This window comes from Salvelinus fontinalis, chromosome 10 (assembly GCF_029448725.1).
Source record: "Salvelinus fontinalis isolate EN_2023a chromosome 10, ASM2944872v1, whole genome shotgun sequence".
In the NCBI taxonomy this organism is placed as follows: Eukaryota; Metazoa; Chordata; class Actinopteri; order Salmoniformes; family Salmonidae; genus Salvelinus; species Salvelinus fontinalis.
The window spans coordinates 20,230,409-20,243,371 of record NC_074674.1 but is presented as its reverse complement, the minus strand read 5'-3'; the positions used below and the strand labels follow the sequence as shown (position 1 = coordinate 20,243,371).

At 45.5% G+C, this 12,963-nt stretch overlaps 1 protein-coding gene across 1 annotated transcript in view; it reads left to right on the top strand.

The window, feature by feature from the left end:
* The first annotated feature begins 1,649 nt into the window (after window positions 1–1,649).
* The window catches only part of LOC129863788 (neuropeptide Y receptor type 1-like), a 35,463-nt gene continuing 24,149 nt past the window's right edge, over window positions 1,650–12,963 (top strand). The window contains exon 1 of the mRNA XM_055936045.1: window positions 1,650–1,831. The gene's annotated coding sequence lies outside the window, so the exon portion shown is untranslated. The remainder of the gene's footprint in view (window positions 1,832–12,963) is intronic.

Genomic DNA, 12,963 nt, shown 5'->3' with positions numbered 1-12,963 from the left:
CAATCATCTGCCAGTTATGAGCAGTAAGCAGTTCACACACCAAGAAGGCTACTGCGAAGACAGGCAGCACTTAAAGTAGATAGTCCTAGTTAGCAAAAAGATAGTACTAGACAGAGGTGGAAAAAGTATCCAATTGTCAAACTTGAGTAAAAGTAAAGATACCTTAATAGAAAATGGCTCAAGTAAAAGTAAAAATCCCCCAGTAAAATACTACTTGGGTAAAATTCTAAAAGTATTTGATTTTAAATATACTTAGGTATCAAAAGTAAATGCAACTGCTAAAATATACATAAGCATTAAAAGTAAAAGTATACATCATTTTTATCATGACACTAGACGAGACCCAAATGCAGACACAGGAGGCAGATGGTTGGAGTTGAAGATGTTTATTAAATCCAAAGGGAATAGGCAAGAGAATGGTCGTGGACAGGCAAAAGCTCATAACCAGTTCAGAGTCCAGGACGTACAGAGTGGCAGGCAGGCTCGAGGTCAGGGCAGGCAGAATGGTCAGGCAGTACAGAGTCCAGAACAGGCAAGGGTCAAAACCCGGGAGGACTAGAAAAAGGAGAAAAGGCAAAGCAGGAAAAAAGGCTGGTAGGCTTGAACATACAAGACGAACTGGCACAGAGAGACAGGAAACACAGGGATAAATACACTGGTACAGAGAGACAGGAAACACAGGGATAAATACACTGGCACAGAGAGACAGGAAACACAGGGAGAAATACACTGGTACAGAGAGACAGGAAACACAGGGATAAATACACTGGGGAAAACAAGCGACACCTGGAGGGGTTGGAGACAATAACGAGGACAGGTGAAGCAGATCAGGGTGTGACAATTTAAAATTCCTTATATTAAGCAAACCAGACGTTACAATTTTCTAGATGTTTTAATTTACGGATAGAGAGGGGCACACTCCAACACTCAGAAATAAACACAAGCATTTGTGTTTAGTGATCAGAGGCAGTAGGGATGACCAGGGATGTTCTCTTGATAAGAGTGTGAATTTTACTATTTTTCTTGTCCTGCTAAGCATTCAAAATGTAACAAGTACTTTTGCGTGTCAGGGAAAATCTATGGAGTAAAAAATACATTAATTTCTTTAGGAATGTAGTGAAGTAAAAGTAAACATTTTCTAAAATATAAATAGTAATATACAGATACCCCAAAAGACTACTTACTTTACACCATTGGTACAAGACAACAACAAATCAAGACAACAATTATACTTAGATATCAGGAGTCCTCTAGCTATAGAATAAAGCATACTGTGTCCATTCCCGCCAAACTCTTTATTTTCCCCTGGTCTAGGCCTATGTTTGTCCATCTCTAAGAGTATCCAATGACAATAGGTTAAATAAGACTTGTCTGACTATTAGTCTCTTCTAGATAAAAGAAGAATATGCACAAATATGATGACTCATGCCTTCATATGTAATTTGAGATTATTAGACATATTCACACCAAAGGCAGGATGCCTCTTTTTTTTAATCTTCCTCTTGATTTAATAATCTGTTTAAATGTCTTAGAAGAAATACACGTTTTTCCCAAGAAGTTATCTTATTAACCCCCCCCCCCCCCCTCTCTCTCTCTTATCATAAAACTCGCTGCCGACTGCCCCCTACTTGTCTCTCCCCTCCCCTGTTTCTCCCCATGCTCCTCTCGTTATAAAGCCGCGTTTACGCGCAGTGAGTCCCTCCACACAGCACAGCCCAGAGGCGGCAGCAGAGAAGCACCGATATATCACACACAAGAGAGAGAACGCATCTGTTCTGTCCGTGTAGCCTACAGCAGGTGACTTGGCTGAGCATTCGGAGATAGACACAAGGTAAATGTCCTCTCAATCTCATTCAGACATTTGGTTTCATTCTTCACCGAGATTTGTGTTGTCCAGCTCTGATGCTCCTGTATTCTCCGATGTTACCGTTTATTCATTAGTGTAGTTGTTGTCTTCTTGAAATCTTGTGTTTTTTAAGATGTTGTCAATCACTTGGTTTCGGGTAGACAGCTGTTTCAGCACGAGGGAACCATACTGACTCTGATAAAGCGTGAATGGTTCTCACTCACGTACAGTGATCTGATTTACTGATACGCTAATGAAGTATAGAGAGCAAGAGAGAGAGAGAGAGAGAGAGAGAGTTCCAGGCTTGCTCTTTGCCCAGGCTACTCCTGAGAAAGGATCAATACCAGACATCGTGTAACTCTTTGTCTATGTGTGCATGTGTGTGTTATAACATGTACAGTGTTGAAGACAGACCATTTTCAGTAAAACACATGGTAGTGTTGTATATCCTGTACAGTACAGTGTAAAGCAAACAACACATTTCCCAGAGCAGGCCAAAAACATACACCATGAAGTCTTACACAATAACACAGCAGCTAATACTGCAGAATAGGACACTGAATATGGAGGGCATTACTGCAGTGGAAATCACTGTGTGTGTGTGTGTGTGTGTGTGTGTTTGTGGCAGCTATGCCATAAGTCATAGAGTCAGACCACAATTAAGTGAATTTGGAAACTATTCAGACCCCTCCACATTTCAGCCTTATTCTAAAATTGATTAATACATTTTTTCCCTCATCAATCTGCACACAATACCCCATAATGAAAGCGAAAAGAGGTTTTTGCAAATGTGTTAAAAATAAAAAACAGAAATACCTTATTTACATAGGTATTCAGACCCTTTGCTATGAAACTCGAATTTGAGCTCAGGTGTATCCTGTTTCCATTGATCATTGTTGAGATGTTTCTACAACTTGATTGGAGTCCACCTGTGGTAAATTCAATTGATTGGCCATTATTTGGAAAGGCACAGAACTGTCTATAAAAGGTCCCACAATTGACAGTGCAAGTCAGAGTAAAAACCAAGCCATGAGGTCAAAGGAATTGTCCTTAGAGGTTTGAGACAGGATTGTGTCGGGGTACAGATCTGGGGAAGGGTACCAAAACATTTCTGCAGCATTTAAGGTCCCCAAGAACATAGTGCCCTCCATCATTCTTAAATGGAAGAAGTTTGGAACCACCAAGACTCTTCCTAGAGCTGGCCACCCGGCCAAACTGAGCAATTGGGGGAGAAGGGCCTTGGTCAGGGAGGTGAGATTTAACTCTTTGGCCTAAATGCCAAGCATCACATCTGGAGGAAACCTGGCACCATCCCTACGGTGAAGCATGGTGGTGGCAGCATCATGCTGTCAGGAAGTTTTTCAGAAGCAGGGACTGGGAGACTATTCAAGATCGAGGCAAAAATGAACGAAGCAAAGTACAGAGAGATCCTTGATGAAAACCTGCTCCAGAGTGCTCAGAACCTCAGACTAGGGCGGAGGTTCACCTTCCAACAGGACAACGGCCCTAAGCAGACAGCCAAGACAACACGGGAGTGGCTTCGGGACAAGTCTCTGAATGTCCTTGAGTGAACCAGGCAGAGCCTGGACTTGAACCTGATCAAATATCTCTGGAGAGACCTGAAAATAGCTGTGCAGCAACGCTCCCCATCTAACCTGACATAATTTGAGAGGATCTGCAGAGAAGAATGGGAAAAACTCCCCAAATACCGGCGTGCCAAGCTTGTAGCGTCATACCCAAGAAGACTGGAGGCTGTCTCTGTCAAAGGTGCTTCAACAAAGTACTGAGTAAAGGGTCTGAATACTTATGGAAAATGTGATATATAAGTAAAAAAAATATTTAAATTAGCAAACACTTCTATAAAACAGTTTTTGCTTTGCCATTATGGGCTATTGTGTGTAGGGTAAAAAAAACAATTTGATACATTTTAGAGTAAGACTGTAATCGTAACAAAATGTGGAATAAGTCAAGGGGTCTGAATACTTTCCGAAGGCCGAGTATGAATGGAGCAAAATGTATTTACAGTTTTATTCACATTTTCAAGTCCTGGTGACAAGTAATGCATTCCGATTATTGCTTAGATTGTACAGGACACATATGATTTGTGTAAAATACTTTTTTGAAGGCTGTACTGATTATAATGAGCTAATGCTAAGCTATTTGCCAGGTATGTGTGGAGCCATGTTTGTTGACATTATACAATGCATTCTGGGTGTAACGTAAATATCTGTCTTTCCAAATATATTATTATGAGGTGAAAGAATGGGTCAATCATCTCTCAAGTAAACTTCCCGGAAGTGAATGAAGGGACATGAATGATCGTAGACAACACACCCCCTTCAACATGCACACTGCAAACAGACCAAACTCATCTTGTCTCCTCTTATTATCTTTGGTTGATACAAGAAAACAATAATGGCGGCGTGCACAAACTAGCCGTCGTCGGATTACTTTCATTTTCTAGAAAGTGATTTAGTCAATTATTTTGATCAATGTTAAGGTTACCTGTATTGTGTTGAATTATAAACAGTAATTGCTATTAGCTCATTTATATTGTGGTTTCTGACAGCCGAGAGTTATCTAAAAATGATGGCTTGTGTTACGTCAATCTCTCCTCAGTTAGCGCTAGGACTAATGTAGCCTACATATTCCGGTTTGGATGATTGTGTATGCTGTCGTTACTTCTGTGAATATCTGAACATTGCATCCCCCCCAAAAAAACAGTATGGCTAGCTCAAATGCTGACTGTTGCCTCAATCGAAACTGTATGTTCTAAATAAGCGTTCTAATCACACCGGTTTGAGGGTACACTGTAGGGACCACTGCAGAATGATTACACTTGTTTGTTGGTATGTGTTGTGGTAAACCGTGGGGTGTTGGGTTGAGCGTGCAGAGATTGATACAGAGACAGGGAGGTTTTAGTCCGCAAAACAGCTTTACTAGGACAGAAAAAAAACATTACAAAGAAAATCACTTAGGTTTGGCGCGGTCCTTCTCCTCTACTTTTGCTTGGTGTCGGTCTCTTCCCGTTCTCTCTCACGGTGTGCCACAGTGCTCCTTTTATTTGGCCTCCACGGCTGGTTGGCACTTCCCCATAATTACCTTCACTTAGAGCTGTCCGTGTCGGGGTGCCCAGCTCCCGTATTCCCAGCAGAGGGAGCCAACGTCGCCTCACGTACCACCACTCTATTACCATCCCCCAGGGTAGACCTCCTGGGATATCCCCCCCCCCCCCCTTAGCCCTGACTGGGAGGGAGGCATGCTCAGGGCTTGGTTTGCACTCCTCCTGGAGAGGGCGTCCGCATTGCCGCGCTGGGCCCCCGACCTGTGGATTACAGAAAAAGAGAATCGCTGTAAGGACAGGAACCAGCGGGTGACACAGTCACTCGTGTCCTTACCTCTTGCCATCCACACAAGGGGGGCATGGTCAGTGATCAGGGTGAACTTCCTCCCGAGGAGGTAATACTTGAGGCTGTCCAGTGCCCACTTCACGGCGAAGCACTCCTTCGACAATCAAGTGTTTCTTCTCCTTCGGGAGGAGCTTCCTGCTGACATACATGATTGGGTGCTCCTCACCTTCCTGCTCTTGGGACAAAACGACCCCTACCCCGGTGTCAGACACGTCTGTCTGGACCATTAGGTTTTTTGAGAAGTCCGGGGTGACGAGTACCGGATGCGAACATAGTGCATACTTCAGGGCCTTGAACGCCGCCTCTGAGTCCTCCGTCCATCGGACCGTCTGGGGTAGTCGTGCCTTCGTTAAGTCTGTGAGGGGAGAAGCTATTGCGGCAAAGTTGGGTACAAATCTACTGTAGTACCCTGCTAACCCCAGGAATGACTTCACCTGCCTCTTAGTTCGGGGGACCGGGCATCCCCTATTGGCAATGATTTTTTTCCACATTTCCTCTCCCGATCTGATATTCCAGGTACTCCACCTCGGCGTAGCCCGGCTTGCACTTGTGGGGTTTCGCGGTCAGACCTACATCCCTTAGTGCATCAACCACGGCCTGTAACCTACAAAGATGTGACTCCCAACTGTCACTGTGCACAATTATGTCATCCAGATAAGCAGCTGCGTACTCACTGTGCGGCCGCAGGACGCGGTCCATGAGTCGCTGAAAGGTCGCTGGTGCCCCGTGGAGCCCGAAAGGCAGAACCCGGTAGTGGTATAGCCCCCCCGGGGTGGAGAAGGCATTCTTCTCCCGGGAGGCCACTGCCAGTGGCACCTGCCAGTACCTCTTCATCAGGTCCAAGGCGCTGATGTATCTCGGCGGCGCTGATGTATCTCGCCATCCCCGAGCCGTCGATCAGTTCGTCCACCCAGGGCATGGGGTAGGCATCGAACTTACTGACCTCATTTAGGCCCCGGAAGTCATTACAGAAGCTGACGGTTCCATCCGGTTTCAGAACCAGCGCTATGGGGCTAGACCACTCACTGTGTGACTCCTCCAATACCCCCATTTCTAGCATTATCGTCACTTCCTGCTGGACCGCCACCCTCCTGGCTTCTGGTATCCGGTATGCCGTTTGCGCACTTTTTCTCCAGGACGTGTGTGGATATATTGTTCCACGAGTTCCGTGTGCCCCGCCACCTCGGAGAACATGTCCGTATTCCGCTGGACCAACTCTCTGAGCTCTTGTCGTTGGGTCGGGCTGAGGTCTTCCTCCATTGCAACTTCGACCGAGGGCGGGACCTGCTGTGGCCAGGTCCATGTTACACACAGCGCCTCACATGCCTGCCATTTCTCAAGTAATTTCACATGGTTAAGCTGGAGGGGATTTCTCTGCCCCGTTTGGAGGACCTTATAGTTGTCGTCGCCTACCCGCTCAACGATGTCATAGGGCCCATGCCACGTAGCCAGGAATTTACTCTCCGCTGTAGGGATCAGCACCAAGACCTTCTCACCTGGTTGGAACTCTCGTGGTTGGGCCCCCTGGTTGTAGACATGCTCCCGGGCACGTTGTGCCTGGGCCATGTGCTCTCTCACCACTGGCAAATCACCGTCATCCTCTCCCTCATCTCCTCCACATGTTCTACTACGCTGCGAAGGAGGGGTCAGCTGCTTTTCCCAGACTTCCTTGGCTAGGTCCAGCAGCCCGCGAAGCCGACGGCCATACAGGAGCTCAAAGGGGGAGAACCCCGTGGATGCTTGGGGTACCTCACGCACTGAAAACATCAGGTGGGGCAGCAGCTGGTCCCAGTTCCTCCCGTCTCTCTCTATGACCTTCAGCATCTGTTTTAGGGTCTTATTGAAGGGTTCCACCAGCCCGTTTGTTTGTGGATGGTACACACTGGTCCTCACCTGTTTTATTCGTAACAGATTGCAGACATCTTTCATCAGGCGAGACATGAATGCGGTGCCCTGGTCCATCAGGATTTCCCACGGAATACCCACCCACCCGCTAAATAAATGGAAGAGCTCCCGTGTGATACCTTTGGCTGCCGCCGTGCGTAGCGCGATTGCCTCAGGATACCAGGTGGCGTATTCCACAATTACAAGTATGTATTGGTGTCCCCTTGCGGTCTTCACCAACGGACCCACCAGATCCATTGCCACCCGCTTGAATGGCACTCCTATAATGGGCAAGGGAACCAAAGAATTTCTATAATGCACCCTCGAAGCTGTGATCTGGCACTCTGGGCAACTAGGGCAGTAGTCCTCCACGGCACGCTTGACTCCGAGCTAGTGCAACCGGTTCCCGAAACGCTCCCTCGTTTTCTCCATCCCCAGGTGTGCCCCAAGCAGGTGGGCGTGGGCAAGCTGCAACACAGTCCTAACATACTGGCTGGGTAACAAGTATTTTGTCTCCCCATTACGCTTTACTACCTGATACAATAAATGATGCTTGATTGCGAAGTGGGGGTAGCTCCAATCACTTACCCCAAGTAACAGTACGCCATCCACTGCAATTACCTGCCCCCTAGCGTTCTGGAGATTGGGGTCTTCTAACTGGGTAGTCCCGAACTGACCCGTGAGTATTCCCGTGTTGGGAGGTCCGTCTAGGGCCTCCATCTCCATAAAGGGGAGCCTGAGGTCTTCCTCACACGTTGGCTCGCTTGTCAGAGCGAGCCTCCTGGTCCGACTCGGGCCCAGTGGACACCTCTCGTGGCGTGGGTTGGGTTTCACAGGCCAACGTCCTTTTTCCTTTTCTTCCTACCTCCCTTGCGTGCCTCCCCAGGTCCCTCCTCCACAGCGCCTGGAAGAGAGGGCAGTCTCGACCGAGGAGAAGGGACACGGGTTGGTTAGGAACAGCTCCCACGCGCATCTGGCACTCCCCCCTTGGGGTGGTTATCCTCACTGGCACCGTTGGGTACCTCTTCGTGTCCCCGTGTACACAGGACACTGTCACCTCCTCGACCCCAGTTCCTCCTTCCCCTCTCGTGTGAGCCACTGCGGGTAAGCCAGGGTCACCATGCTGCCGGAGTCCAGCAGATTCTCAGAGCTGGATTACTCCCATCCCCCATCCACAACACCCTTGCAAGCTGCAAGCCTACTTGATAGTAATAGCGCTCACCGTTGCCCCTAGAGGCCTGTATTGAAGGCATCTCTCGAACGTCCTGGGGACTTGGATCTGGTGTGACCTGGCTACACACAGACACACACACACACACACATTGTGTGGTGCCAGAAAAACAACCACTCCCTCAACGTGAGCAAGACAAAGGAGATGATTGTGAACTACAGGAAAAGGAGGGCCGTACACAGCCACATTCACATTGACGGGGCTGTAGTGGAGCGGGTCGAGAGTTTCAAGTTCCTTGGTGTCCACAAACTATCATGGTCCAACACACCAAGAAAGTTGTGAAGAGGGCACGACAATGCCTTTTCCCCCTCTCGGAACACATTTGGCATGGGACCCCAGATCCTCAAAAAGTTCTACAGCTGCAACATCGAGAGCATCCTGACCGGTTGCATCACCGCCTGGAATGGCAACTGCTCGATATTTGACCGTAAGGCACTACAGGGGGTAGTGCGTACAGCCCAGTACATCACTGGGGCCAAGCTTCCTGCCATCCAGGACCTATCTGTGTCAGAGGAAGGCCCAAAAAATTGCCAAATACTCTAGTCACCCAAGTCCTAGACTGTTCTCTCTGCTACCACACTTTCTGTTTTAAGCTTTCTCATGAAGTGCCACTGAGGGACTATGGCTTGTGGATTATTGTAGTGAGCAGAGGTCAGATGGGTCTGCAGCTGTTGCTGTCTAAACCCCTGGTTCTGGAGAGCTGCAGGCTTTAGTTCCAGCCTGTTCCAACATCTGTGCATTAGAGATGTTGACGATGAGTATGACGTGTCACTTCTCTAACGCTCATAAAGCTCTGATTCAAACTCCCATTAGACAGCTCTGCAAGTGTTATAATGTCAAAATACGTTCGTTATGTCCTTTACTGACAATATATACTTCCAGATAAATATGTACAAGCAACTGAAAAAATGCCTAGTCGGCTATTGTAGACTTCCAACCTGTGTATGGCAGTAACGAGTGATTTACATTGGAGTTGCCAAGTCGCTTGTAAATTGGAGTCGCTTGTAAATGATTATTTAGAAATTCTTTGGAAGTACATACCGGGAGGGTCACTAGAGACTATACTGGATTAACATAAAGAAGCGTTAGAAGGTTTACATCATACTGGAAGTAGAGAGTACCAATAAGTACCAGGACGTACTCATGGTCTATTGCCCCATATTTAGTATTTTATTAGGATCCCCAATTAGCCACTACCAAGGCAGTAGCTACTCTTCCTGGGGTTGAAACAGGAAACAAAACAGAACAAATAAAATACATAATATAGATAAAACTACATAATACAATACATAATACAGTACAAAATACAGTATAAAATATATAAAATGGCTGTGTCTTCACAGTCCCTGTTGTGCCATAAGGTGTTCTTTTATCAGATTTTTCTTATCTGGTTTTATTGCTAGCTTGATTTACCTGCGGTGGCAGAGACCTCCATGTAGTCTTGGCTCTATTTAATACTGTGTGTTTCCCAGCCTCTGTTCTGGACCTGAGGTCTGTGAAGAGACCTCTGGCTGCATGTCTTGTGTGGTACCGATGAGTGTCTGAACTGGGTGCCAACTGCTTGAACAGACAGTTCAGTACCTTTAACCCATCAGCACCTCGCACAAAGACCAATAGTGATGCAGTCAATCTCTCCTCAACTTTGAGCAGGATAGATTGACATGCATGTTAATGACACTCCCTCCGTGTACGTCTAAGTGCAATACGTGCTGCTCTGTTCTGGACCAACTGCAATTTTCCTATGTCCTTTTTTGCTGCACATGACCACACAACTGGGCAGGTGCGACAAAACTAGGACCTGTAGGATCTGCTTGGTCGATATAGTATATAGTAAACAGGTAGTGCACTATATGGGGAATAAGGCTCAAGTGGAAAGCACTATACTGCATGTGGAATAGCGTGTCATTTGGGACTGCATTTCAGTCTAAACCAAAGCCTCTGTAAGTGTCAGATCATAACTAATGTCGTGCTGTTTTTTTTACTGTTGTTCAGAACTCACAGTGATGTTCTCAGTTAATTATCAACCGAAGCCAATTGATATTAGATTGTAACTTGAGTTGATATGAGTTGATATGAATAATAAACCATTTACGACTCCTGATGGTTCTCATCAGACTGTAGTGTGTGTTTGTATGTCTCTCTAAGTGTGTGTATTTGCACTTGTTTTCAGGAGCCCAATGTCCTAACATTTCACCTTAATGTCCTGAAAAGTTAGGTAAACAATATCCTTTTTGAAAAGATAGGACTTTTTTTCAGGTCCTGAATTTGTTAAAATGCTATTTTAAGCTGAAGAGTTAGGTTTAGGATTTTGGGGTTAGGGTTAGGTTTAGGGTTAGAGTTTTGGGGGTTAGATTAAGGTTTATGGTTAGGTCAAATATGATATTTTTTATTGTAAAAAAGAAATAGGTACACTCAAAGTCCTGAATTTCCTGAAAACACAGCTGTGTGTGTGTGTGTGTGTGTGTGTGTGTGTGTGTGTGTGTGTGTGTGTGTGTGTGTGTGTGTGCGCGCGCGCGCGCTTGAGCCTCGTCCTTGTAGAAAACAGTGATCGGAGAACAAGATCTCTCTCCTGAAACACAAAGCGGTTGCATCTCATTTTGTCATATAGATGAGTACACTGTGAATGAAGCAACATGTGATGGGAGCTAAGGCTTTAAGGGAGGGAATGCTCTACTGGCAATCTTGAACTGTACTGTTAGGCAGCCCACTTCCAGGCAACAAGGTGCATGATGAATGTATTGTTGAAGAAAAAGTTGAGCAGAGTTGAGCAGAGTCCGGAGAAGTATTGGCCTTTAAAAATGCATTTGTACTTAGTTTACATGATAGAAGACATTAGCTGAATCTTTTTTTAATACTACACAAATGACCGAAATTAGGTGCTCCTCTGACGCTGACAATCTGAGATCAATCTGGTCTTGAATTCAAAGAATGATAGTATTATTGTGTATATATATGCTGTATATACTGTATATTGTAGGCTAGAGTAGACTGACTCACCTAATGATGAAGTTGAAGCCATAGGCTACTACTCAAGGTGATTGGTCGATGCATGCGTCTTGGCAAAAGCCTATCTCAAGATGAGCTTCCTTGAAAAACAGTGCTGCTGTTCGCTAAATTGTGAGTTGTTGAGATTTTTTTAAATATTGGCTTTACAGACATATTAGTCTTCTCTTTTCAACAGTAGGCATTTGCTTTCCAAACTGTCCGTTTTTCCTGCGATTGTATATTGAAATTTGCAAAAGACAAAGAGCCACAACCAACCATTGAAATATAATCCATAGATGGCAGTTCCCATTCAAGTCAGGACTGGTAGCCATTGCTAGTGTACCCATGACTTTAATAGACAAATTGAAAGGGTAAGAGGTTCCATTCTCCCTGTACACCAAGTCAGAAAAAATAAAGGGGGGATATAAGCAGACAATGAAAGCTCTTACAATATTCGATGATGACATTTCTCTAAAACAGGCTACAGGCTACACGTGCACAACCAAGTCAGAGCAGTAGGCTAAGTTATGAGGGGGAAAGGTGCCAAATTATTAGGGTGTGGCACATGGGCTACTAACAGCTTACTACACAACATACACAGTATTACTTTCTTAGCTACAGTATACATATCTCACTGGCATATTACATAATTGATGCAGAAGCATGCAATACATTTTTGGACTCATCTTGTTGTGCTGTGCTTACTTGAAGAGGAAGGTGGCGCAGCGGTCCTTCTTGTGGGCAAATTTTGTAATCAAAGGTTGTCATCAAAGTCTGACTTTCTCTGGATTTATGGTGCTTTCAAGACAACTGGGAACTCTGGGGGGAAAAAAGCTCTAGAAAGAGGCCAGAGATCCCTGCTTGGAATTCCGAGTTGGATGACCGTTCAGAACTTATTTTCCAAGTCGGAGCACATTTTATTGCGAGTTCCCAGTTGTCTTGAACTCACTGAAGTCTAAGGTTTCCTAGTTCCGAGTTTCCAGTTGTTTTGAACACGGAAGAAGTCATGCTGGATTGACAGCATGGACAATGTATTCAACCCTTTCTGGCCCACGGTGTTGAATCTGAATGCCTATCCTTTTTTGTAACGCTTGGCAAAGAGACTCTTAAACCTAGCCTTAGACCACACACCCTCTCCACTGAATAGCAGGCTAGTGATTGGTTTGCAACTCTTGCAGTTAGCCACTGATTCCTTCCAAACCACTCGTAATTGAATTTTGCAATTTCCAACTTGTTTTCCAACTTGTGTCCAGTGGCCGATGAGCACCTATAACATCTCTTCAAATGACAAGGATTGAAAATGATTTGCCGACTTGATTCATTCGATTGTCGACTTGATTCATGATGACTGCTTGTCTAGCTAAGATTTTGAAAGTATGATGTTTACATCAGTCCAATCAAAGCTATGGTAGATATGTGATTTGACATCATTTTATCTGTGGCAAATGACCTTGAGCGTTGTTGGATAGGCACTTCTAATGTAAACCTATAGCAGCACCCAAGGGGCTTGGATTTTTCGAGCTCTCCCCATAGATTTTGCGGTGGTGTATTGTCCCCATGACTGACAGAACACTGAGCCATTCACGGCGCAACTAGAGAACATTACC